Raw genomic sequence first — 12,654 nt, forward strand, 5'->3', positions numbered from 1 at the left:
AGGACGAAACACCCGTCCAGTACTTCCAGGTTTTCCATGGTGGTCTAGCTTCAATTGACTCATGAATTCAACTATATAAAATTACTAAAATCTCCATAAAACCCCTTCTGATCATTTGACTTTATTAAATAGATTGAATTTAATATGTGGGTATACACATTTCAATATATTCCTTTCCTTATCCCAAATTCAATTACCTTGTATATAAGATTAAATTGATAATCTCAGTGAAGTTAATTATTATTATATCATTCAAATGTTTCTAATAGTTAATCGTTTTATTTTCCAATGGACAAATCATTATTGAATCATACAAAAATATGCTAAATAATTGAGGCTATCTAAAACAAAGTTCAACAACCTTTTTGTTTTCTACGATTCAATTACATACACAAACAGGAAAAAACTTTTTTTCTATAGAATGGATACTAAAATTATATCATATAGCTGATCACGCGTGTATGTATGTATGTATGTATGTATGTATGGATAGAAGGGGTATAGGGATCAAATGAATGACCGATTAGTTAGGGGGGATAATTAACTCATTCATTTGTATTATATAATCCGATATATCAAATAACCAACGTTAATTAATTATAAATATGAAAAGAAAAACAAAAAAACAAAAAAAAATAAAAAAATCTTCCCACATTTCCCAGTTTAATTTAATATTTCACTAAGACAAATACAATAAGAATATGATTATAACAACAGATATACAAATGGATTCAATAAACAGATTATAAACTATACAATGTTCATGATAAATTTGAACTGGATGAAGGGGGGGGAGGAGGAGGAGGTGATGATTTGTTTCTAATAAAAAAAAATGAAATACAGAATGGTAAATTGAAAATGTACACTGTTTTATTATTTTATATGTGTATTCCTCCCATAAGGGAGGAACAATAAACGGTAATAATAAATATGAAGCCAAATATTGAGAAAAATAACGTAGATTACTGTGTATATATGGTAAAGGGTATATAGCAGTTAAAAAATGTATACGGTTTCATTAGTCAGTTTTTGTGTAGTAAACAATTAAATGTTAAATGATGATTAGTTTCAATGAAAGATAATAAGCTTAAATGTATGTTGTTTCGATTAGTTACAGTGATGTTTCATTTGTACAACTAACTTCCTTGATGTTAAATAACGGCTAAAATGAAAAGCATTATTTTGAGATCATGAACTGATCAATGTTAGATCACCACCTGGAAGCGCTGGACTGCCGTTTCGTCTTAGTATTAGACTCCTTAGCAACATGCATCTACGATCCCATGCATGGGGACTCGAACCCCAAATCTCCGCTCTAAAGCAAACGCCGGGACCCAAAGGTGTTAGTGTTCAACTTCAAATAAACTATGATCTTGCGCGATCATTGATCGGTTAATGATCACAATAAAAACTTAACAATCTCTGCAACCCTATACTGATAAAGTGAAAAAGTTAGCTGATATTCTAATCAAGATTCATGACTTTGTTAAAGCAGGGGTATACAAGTAACATAAAATGAGAGTGAGTCCCAAACTTCATAATATAGAACTAATGAGACCAAGGCGATTTATAAAGCAAATTTATTTATAGACTATTATACTTTTGGATAGCGAATAATGTTGAGATTTAAGGTATGTATTTCGTCTTATTTGGGATTTGTCAGCAGGATGTGGCTAGATCCCAATGTTGATGAATGCGAGCTGAGATTTGGAACTTGTATGTGTCACATTACACGTCAACAATCAACCCACTAACCTTCTGAATCCCAGTAGTTACTGACCTGTTTGGCACTTAACTACAGTTTACGAGCACAGTGTTTCTACAGACGCCTGACAACCCCATGAGTCACATCATTCTATCCCACCTAACCACGAGTTTGACGATGAATGTAGATGTTTAGGTAAGCAAATTCTGCAAAGTTTACCTACAGATCGAGAAACCTAGAAGTTGCAGTGTACTATAGAGTAGGAAGCAGCATCTGAATCTGATAACTACCAGAAGCTATTTCAGTTCATCCGAGTCTGGTATGAGTTTCACAAACTGTAAAGCTGATGGTGTGCCGATCAATAATATCTGTCGACTTCTTGGACGATGTGCAGAGTTTTTCCAAGAACAATTTAACTAGTCTGTTCCTGTTCTCCATAGCCGGTGACGACTAGCTGACTTAACGAGATGGAAGTCCATAAATAACTCCAACTACTGTAGCACCACAAATAACCAGGTCCACATGATTTACCTGTCTCATTTTAAAGATGGTGATAACTTTCTGGTTAAGGAACTGATTGAACTGTTTATAAGTGTCTGGAAATTATAGAGTGTTCCAACGTCGTGGAATGAGTCGATAGTTACTCCTGTCTTTAAATGGATTTTACCTGACCTGCTGTCACTTATGGCCCTGTCAAATTTCAAATGATGAACTCGCCAACTAGAACACCGACTTATATGACCGTGTCCCTGTGCTAAACCAATGATGTGTACCAGCACGAATAGCCTTTATTCAAGTCTGAGTCCTCATTGGTCCTCTGTATGGTAGCTCCTAGCTTAACCCAGCTCAGTTCAGTCCAGAACACAGATATCAGCCTCCTTTATATGAATCGTATACTTCAGACATACGTCATTTATATACAAGCAGGCCAGACCGCATCACACCATAAAATGCAAAATAATCACTATACAAGATCAAGCCAAAAGTGGATGTGCGAATGGAATACCGTAACTAATAAATTGGGAATAAGTTAAGAATGTTAAGTCGTATAACAGTAGCCAATAGGTCAAATGAAAGCTTATGATGAAAGGAATACGAATTTATACGCAATATAGTTAATTAGTAATTATTCAGTAAGGATATATGTAATAATAGTCCATAAATAATTCTAACCAGTTACTATTCATTTATTCAACCACTATCGCGGGGATAATTCTACTTCAGATTGTGCAAAATTATTGGCCTCCATCATACTTAGTAGATTGTTCAAAAACCGAAAAATATTGACTCGCAGGGAGCAGGTTAGTTTTCGTTCTGGTCGAAGATGTATTGATCATATCTTCGCCCTTCACCAAGTGTTAGAACACTGGCATACTTGTTGTAGGCCAACAGTCATTTTGTTTCTAGACACCAGACCCACCTTCGATTAGTTGGATAGGAATGTTCTTTGAGATTGTCTTTGAAGACGAAAAGTATCTTGGAGGCCTTATATACGATCACCTCAGGCAATGAAGGCATATAACCACCTCTCTCAATTGTTCCATTCAAGCAGTGGGGTTAGACATGGTTTCTCAATCTAACTATTCATCTTCAACTTTGCCAACGATGACATTGTGGAAACAGCTCTGACAGATGTAGCTAATGGTGGTGTAGATCAGTTGCCTGGAGAAGGATTTTTCGACCTTGAGTATGCAGATGATATTGTCTTACCGTGCGATAATACCCAGGCCATGCAATCCACACTTAACTAGTTGGCAATCAGTGTCCTTAGGTTTGGCATGTGCTTTGTACCTTCTAAGTGGAAAGTTCTTTTACAAGGCTGGGAGGACCCTGATCCAGCACTCACTCTGGGTAGTGAGCAGATAAAAGTAGTCGAGAAGTTCGTGTATCTGGATAGTTTCTAAGTGATGGTACTAGCATGAGTGATGCGATCAATTTACGTGTAGTGAAAGCCAGAGAGGTTTATGCCTATCTGAATCATCACTGGTGCCCTCGTGATGTTAGTCTGGCAGTGAAAGGTCGGATCTATGATGCGTCAGCGAGAGCAGTTTTGCTCTATGCTTGTGAAACCTGACATTTCCCAGTTGAGTATGTTTAGCAGTTTTCTGTGTTTTATAATCATTATCTCAGACCAATTACTAACATCCAGTGGCAAAACCATGTCAGTAATGCAGAAGTTGGAGGAGGCAAAATGTCAATAGAGATTGATCTAACTAGATCCGGAATATCAATAACAGGAAAACATTAATCCCTCTGAGTAAAAGTAATAATTACTTACTACTGAATATTTTACATTAAATCTAGTTGTTTTACTCAAATGTAAAGATGCTTATTTATGAAACAGTAATAAACATCATGTTTGACTAGTTCATAGTGCTGATTGAATTCTATCGACTACGTTTCAGTGTGGACACTCTTCTAATTGATCAAGTAGCACATGAACTATGTGACTAAATTACTCAGATTCAAATTCCGCCAACAATATCGGTGACCTGAAGATTTAAGGTATGCATTGTTGACCAATAGAAAAATAATACAAAATCTACAATTGAAGTTTCCTTTTAATTATCTCAAACCACCTAAATTCATGAATATGTAACAGATACTTTCTGTTAAATGATTACAAATTAGAAGAAATGAAATATACATTACTCTATCATCTCCAATATTTTCCAAATCTCTATCAATCCACCAATCATATAGACTAATCTCTCAATTGTACAAAAATTCACAAGCCACCAAATTAAACAAAATATACTTTGGAAATATTAATGAATTATTATGAGAAGGGGTTTTGTGGAGATTTAGTATTTTCATAGTTGAAAGCGTGAGTCCATTGAATCTAGACCACCATGGAAAACCTAGAAACACTAGACGGACGTTTCGTTCCAGTATAGGACTCCTCAACAATGTTCATCCACAATCTCGTCCCGTGGGATCCGTATTCATGAATTCACTTATTAAATTACTAAAATCTCCACAAAACCCTCTTCTGATAATTATCTAGATTTGTTACAAATTATCTATCATAAACTGAAAAAAAAAGAGTAGGTAGGTATTACATACAATAATAAAATTCAATCAAGTGTACATAAATGAACAATAATGAATATTTTATCTTTTTAATTTATAAGTGGTAATTTTTAATAAACAAAATGATTAAATCAATAAAGGGATTATGTCATTTATGTTTGTTTATAGAGGATTTAATGCTAAATCAAAACGTACATACATACATACATACATACATACACTGAAGTACAGAGGTTATGAGAATTGTCATAGTTAAAAGGTAATCAAAATCAATTAAATATGGTATGGGTTTTTGAGAAGGGAACATTTAAGAATATGTGTTAATTAAATAGATCAAATATATACTATCAACTATGTAATTAAAAAGAGATAAATATGAGAGAATGGGATTATAAAATAAATGAGACAAAAAATATGTACAAAAATCAATAGTTAAAGAGGGACTAATTATGATTAGTGTGCTCTACATTTCAGACATTGCATTTATTATATACTATTCTAGTGAATCTCAGATGAGCACTGTTGAGGAGTCTTATACTAAGACGAAACGGTCATTCAGTTCTTCCTAATGAAGAATATATATAACTTAGGATGTGAAGGTTGGTGTTGTGATCTCTAAATTAGATGTTTGTTTTTCTAAACAACATTATCAGGATTTACATTAAAGAGTGACTTTTTTCTTCAGAGCTTAGTGTTTGACTATCTTCTAAACATGTATTAACAAACGTATTAATTAATTTCACGCAATCAAAACTTCAATTTTCATAGTTGAAATTATGAGTCAATTGAAGCTAGACCACCATGGAAAACCTGGAAGCACTGGACGGCCGTTTCTCACTATTGTGGGAAACCTCAGGAATGCGCATCCATGATCCCGCACTCGCGAGATCCAAGCCAGGGACCTATCAGTCTCGCGCGCGAGTACTTAACCTCTAGACCACTGAGCCGACCGGCATCCAACGGTGTTAATTTCTAACTTCATCATGAGGGAGACCGGAATGCCGTTCACCAATAGTTTTCAGTGAGTTGATATCTCACAACAGACGTGGTTGAACTCCACTGGTCACTGCTTCTCACTAGAACTCCAGGAAACATCTCTTGAAGTCAGTCACTAGTGAGCATATGATTATAATCAGAAGAGGTTTTGTGGAGATTTCAGTATTTTCATAGTTGAAATCATAAGTGCTCTAGCGCGAGACTGGTAGGTCCTGGGTCCGCCTCTCGCAAGGCGGGATTGTGGATGCGCACTGCTGAGGAGTCCTACAATAGTGAGAAACGGCCGTCCAGTACTTCCAGGTTTTCCATGGTGGTCTAGCTTCAATTAACTCATGATTTCAACTATAAAAAATACTGAAATCTCCACAAAATCTCTTCTGAAAACTTCAATTGTTCGGATTATGTTTAAATACAATTCTTTAATAACTGTATAAAAATAAACTGAATAAGTGACAAAAAGTAGAATGCAAACTGTATGTAATAGGTCTATAAATTTTCTATTCTGGAAAAAAAGAGACATTTATTTCCAAGACAAATGTTATGTTTATTTGTATACCTCTTTGTCTATTTGTCTATCTGCTTGCCTACCTATCTCATTGTCTGTTTCAGATAATTACATCATTCATTCAGTTCTCATTACAACTATTAACTAATAATTAACAACAGCTGTTTACTACATACAAATAAATTAAATCATGTTATAGAAGTATACATGTATAAAAAATTTCATAAATTAAAAGTTGCAATTCACGCAATAGACAATATTAAGTGTTGGTTACTTGTTTCTTGATGAAGTTTTGTTCATCTATCAGAGTTACAAATATTCTCCACTTGTTTCTTGTTCATTTTGTTTCAATTTTAACTTGGAAACAATGAAATAATCACCATAGTGATATATATATTTATATCACTTGATAAACCCTTATTGGGTAGGGGAGTAAGAACTTGATTCATTCATGATTTTTAAGCTTAGAGAAACCAAGAAAAAAAATGAAATGGTTCTTTTATCAGGAAAATCCTATTTTTATAAATCTTAATCAAATATGAAGACATTAAAATAAGAGTTTATTGTAAATTGTTTCATTTTTATAGTTTGCGGCTAAAACGAAATCTAATTGGGTAATTGTTAATAACCAACGTGGAATGGATAATTGTTTTTCTTCATAGTATGTGTTTTCTCAACAGTGTGTATAAATTATCAAGGATCAGGATCTATAAGATTTGTGATGCTCTCGTTACTTTTAAAATTTAATGTAAACCTATGAAATAAAGTTAGTCTCAATTAGGAACTAATCTCATTTGAAGAATCCGTGGAAACGTGTTTCGTTCTAGTGTAGAACTACTTAACAGAATGTACCGACCAGTTCAACACGAAATCTAGCATAAAAAGGTGGCGGTTTTGTTACCAAAATGAAGATATCGAAAATTTATACAACGAACTGTATTTATTTTAACGAAATAAAAAATTTTACAGACTTATCATACGAATAAAGTATCTTCATGGTTCGAATCACGAGTCGATTTAAGCTAGACCACCATTGTAAATCTGGAGGCACTGGACGGCCGCTACGTTCTACTATGGGACTCCTCAACAGTGCTCATCCACGATCCCTCACACGAGACTCGGACCCAGGACCTTCAGTCACGCTCACGAATGCTTAACCTATAAACCACTGAGTCCAATCCGTGTCAGATGTGAGAAAGTTATCCAATCCAAACAATGGATAAAGAGTTGCAAGAGATCATGGATCGAATGAAGTTAAATAATAACATCGTCAGATGCCGGCTCAGTATTCTGAAGATTAATTGTTTGCGCAAAAGACCGAATATCTGGGTTTCGAGCGCCGCGTGAGGGATCCTGGTTGAGCACTGTTGAGGAGTCCCATAGTACGAAAAAGCGGCCGTCCAATGCCTTCAGATTTGCAGTGGTAGTCTAGCTTAAATCGACTCGTGAATTCAACTGTGAAAATGCTACAATCTCTATAAATCCCCACGTGAATAAAATATATTCAAAAGTCAGCGATTTTAGACATGGGTTTTGTAGGTCGTTCACCAGTCAATGAAATTAAGATATGAATATCAAGCATATTTACTATCCATCAAAACAACTTTAACATCAGAAAAATCAAACAGATTATCTAGTTAAGCAGCTAAACAGTAGTATGTATGGCAAGTATATACAAAAATTTCCAATACTTTGCGAAGTTACCATTACTTGAACAGTAAATCCTTCTTCTGATCTATTTTACACAAAGATTACTATAAAATCTTTGCAAATTAATTTAGATATTTGAAATTTTATGTATTCTGAAATTCAAGTACAGTAAATTATTTTATATTACTTGGTAGAACCAACTGTTACTGTAACCTAACACTATTAGCAATTGGCCTAGTGATATATATTGCTCATATGTAATAATTCGACATGATATCTAGTTATTTTTTGATGTAACCATCCACAAAAAAAAACTAATTAGAAAGAGAAATAACTTTAATTAGTTTTCACTCAAGGTCATGATTCAATTAAACAGCAAGTGGGATGAACTTAAAAAGCTTGACTGGATTTCGTCAAGTTCTAATTTATGACTTTAAAACTAGAAAATATTTGTAAATTGCCAGTGTTTGAGCAAAGATTCCTTCGGAGCATAATTCCTAGATGTTGGGAGCACCGAGTGCTAGACAAACGTGATAAATGGGTTGTTGAAGTGGTGAATCTTCTTAGACTGAGGTAGTTGGGTGAGTATTACGTAAGACCAACCACCACCTACCTCGATGTATGATGTTTTCTGGTGTAAGGAGTAATCTGGAAAAAAACAAAGGGAGGCTTAGTCAAGATGAAGCATTTGTCCATGAAGACGTTGATCCGTTAATGAGGTCATGAACCGACCAATGTTAGACCACCATTGAGAACCTAGGAGCACTGGAAGATTGTTTCGTTCTGGTATGGGACTCATCAGCAGTGCGCACCCAAGGTCCCCAGCGTGAGATCCGAACTCAGGACATTCGGTCTTGTGCGCGGACACTTAACCTTTAGACCATTGAGATGAGAATCGACGGTATTAATGTCTACCTTCAATCAATTAACGATACTGCGTGACCATCTTCCATTGTCTTCTATGGGTAAATGTCTCACACCCGACATGAATTGGACTATACTTGTCACGGCTTCTCACCAGAATTCCATCTTGAAGTTAGTCACTAGTGAGCACATGATTGATTGTTGAACTGAGTCATGTTGATCAGTGCAAAATAATTGGTTGTTTTTCACGCGATTATTGTAACTATTGGTTGAAAATATAGAGTGACATGGCTCAGATACATACCCTTTTGTTTTCTTTAGGTTTTGAGTCTTGAATATATCTTGTAGATGTCTATGTCACAAATGCATTAGTTATTTTCATACTATATTTTCCACGTCTAATCTTTCCTAATACAACTGATACTGTAACTACTGACATTTGTTATGATAATTTACTTTCACTGTGCTGATATGATGTGGCAGATTCTACGTTGTTTATAATTAATTGACTGAATATGTATTTCTAATTCCTTATATTATTGTATTTATTAAGTTTGAAACTCTAAATATTTTAGATATGATAATCAGAGAAATGACTATCAGTTAACAAATTTATTTAAATGTAAATGTGACAATAATAATTTGCCGAAATCGAACTGTCAACATTCAAATAAAAAACCTTGATGGCATAAATTTTGAATAGTTTTTAGCCATGCTACTAACTAATGAAAAGTAGTTAAAGTTATTTTGATGGGGTTTTGTTCTCTGAGCTAGATGGTTTGGTCGTGGAGCTTTCATCGTCCTTCTGAACGACATCATCAGCACAAACTTCGAATAGAACGTCGTTAAGTTAAATCGATAAAAGTTTGGAATATGGATGAGCCAATCACGATCAAGAACGTAACGTCCAATTTTTAAAGTGACATTCAAAAACCACTTATGATGAGTTTTAAAAATACTTTTTTTTACTGCTGAAAACATTTAAAATGATAATAAAAAGAAGCTATATGCCGTCATAGACTAAAATGATAGTGTCAAACGTATAAGCATTTAATGTTGTGTTAGTATTTTGCATATGATAGGTATACCGACATTATTTTTTTTCCTAACCCCATAGAATTAATCTCAAAACGAACCGTAACTCAGTTGTATTAGATTTTATGGGAGAAGCAGTCAGACGATGCTCCCTACATTTTTTGCAGGAAATTCACCTTTAAATACAAAGCATGTTTCAATCATTACACTGAATACTTAGTCCTAACTAGGAACAGTGTGGGAACTCTTAAAAATGTATCTAAATCGTAGTAAGGGTTAGAGAAGAGGGATAATCTATGTTTCTAAGAATTCATTTCTGCTATTATTTCTTCAAATTGCAGACAGGACGGACTGTAGAGGAATTTAAAAGACTCATTGTGTGTAGAATTTGTTGACATCTTATGACGTTATTGTTTTCTTTTCCATAAACTATCCATTTACACCAAGTTTTTCTGATTAGCTAGGAATTGATGGTGGTTATTTTACACTATTCTGTATATTATAACAGATAAAAGTCTCTCATTTCTGCTTTTATCTTTTATGCTGCAACAACTTTTTGTACTATTATAGAAAATTATATTGACCTATACTATACTCAGTGGTCCAATTAATTATTTGTATGTAAAGAAACAGCCTGAAACTCATCTATGTCTTAACCATAAAGAATACGTGTACTTTGTAGTAGTTTTATATTATTTATAGTAAGCACACAGCTACGCAAATTGTAGATTTACCATAATGCATTCATATAACAAGCTCGTACAAGCCTTGTATAAATCAGTAATAAGGCCAAATATTCATGTGAGTAAAAAATGTGTTGATTAGTTATTTTGTATTTATTCATATAATTTATTATGAGCCTTTATCCATGTGCAATTCTCATATACGTGTGTACCTTATCTCACTAAATATTTAGACGATATAAGATGATAAGCAAGGATGGATAGTGGCTAGAAGTGAAATCCAGGACGCAGGTTTCGTCCAATTTAGGACTCGTCAGCTGGATGTACCTGCATCTCAGAGTTGATGTTCACTCTGGGACTCGAACACAGTACCTTTCGCTTCAAACACCATCGCGTTATCCACTCGGTCACTGAGTCCTGATAGCCATTTGCTTGTGCAATGGGGTGAAGTTTAAATTCACTTAGTATTGTTTGTTTGAATCTTCCCATTGATGTTTTAGGTCTGCAACTGGTCAGCTATATCGAGGCAATATGCACAGTATGCACATATGCCAATTAGAGACTGACCAGTTGCAGTTCTAAAACATCAATGGGAAGATTCAAACAAACAATACTAAGTGGATATAAAATGAGACTATTTCTACAACAATGAATTGCTAAATCAATCTACATACATCAAAAATGATTATCAAATCAATCCAGAAAACATTCCAATTGACGACCATATCAATCTATATATCATGTTGCTACTCAACACACTTCTTACATCTTTTAGGTGATACATAGATGGTCTGTGGGTTACAATATAACTATTCAAAAAATGTTTCCTATCAAACGTTTAACACCACGTTATCAAGTAAATTCAACCATTAAAAAAGGATGAATTTGAAAAATATACAAAATTAACTGAGGATTTAGAACATTTGGAGTCTTACTTTCAATATATTTCATGTATGAACTCAACACATCATATAGATATGACTTTTCTTAATTAGAAACATAGTGGAACATAAAAATTTGCACTTATCACAAGAAGTATATATCATATAGTTGAAGGATATTCAACGTTGTAAAGTATAAAAGTGAAATAAATAAATAATACTGTCAAGATCTTTTTATTCACTTCAAAAGATAACAAACTGAAGAATTAATCTGTCAACAGAATCATGATATGAAAGTATTATTTAAAGAATGAAAATGCAACAAACAAGGGTAGTTTTTTTTGTCACAGTACGAAAATAAAACAAACCAATGGTAGTAATTAAACCGTATTACTATAAGTAGTATATGTTTAATTATTAATCAAAATACTAATGACATAATCATTATTAATTATAAACAATAAGAGAGGAAAAAAAATAACAAAGGAGAGAAGTGAAACAACAAATACGAGATCTTATATTTATATCGATGAAAAGTAAGTAATTAAGGTAAATAAAAAAACAACAACAGCTAATAATAATAAACAGGATTAATACAATACGAATTATTGAATTCATGTTTGAATAAGATAACATAGAGGGAGAGAGAGGGGGGAGACAGAAATTTACAAAATGTGGGAAGAATTATTTTGGATATGGCGCATGAAAGAAAATCTAGAGAAGAAACGGAATACTAGAAGTAAATGGTAAAGAAAGAAACGTACCTAAGATTGATAATGGAAGAAAATGTAACTCGAACAGATAAATAGAATTAATCAATGGTTGTCGCATTATTATCATTTATTCAGTGGTGGTAATTGAATTTCATAAGTCTTGACAAATGAAGACAGATTACTTTAACTACTTACAAGTAGGCAAAAGTATTAAGTAAAAATATTTAGGAAGAGATGATAAATCGTATGCCTGTGTATGCATAACAAACCAAACACTACATGAACCATTCGTCAGAAAGTGAACGATATAAACGACAACCACAACAAACAGTGGACAGCGAGAAAAGATCAAATGAAAAGCTAGTCAATAAATCATGATAAGAATTCTCTCTCTACGCACACATACACAAAGAGGGGGAGGTGATTAAGTTCCACTTTGTTTAAATATATGCATGGAGATTGATATGAGAATCATTACAATACAAAGAATCAGTAGAGAAACATAATGACGCAAAGTCATCACAAATAGAAATCTTCATCATAGCAAGTGAAAATAAAGTTGCAAAGAAAAAAACCCAAAACAGATAAC

The sequence above is a fragment of the Schistosoma mansoni genome, chromosome 2 (assembly GCF_000237925.1).
Source record: "Schistosoma mansoni strain Puerto Rico chromosome 2, complete genome".
NCBI lineage: Eukaryota > Metazoa > Platyhelminthes > Trematoda > Strigeidida > Schistosomatidae > Schistosoma > Schistosoma mansoni.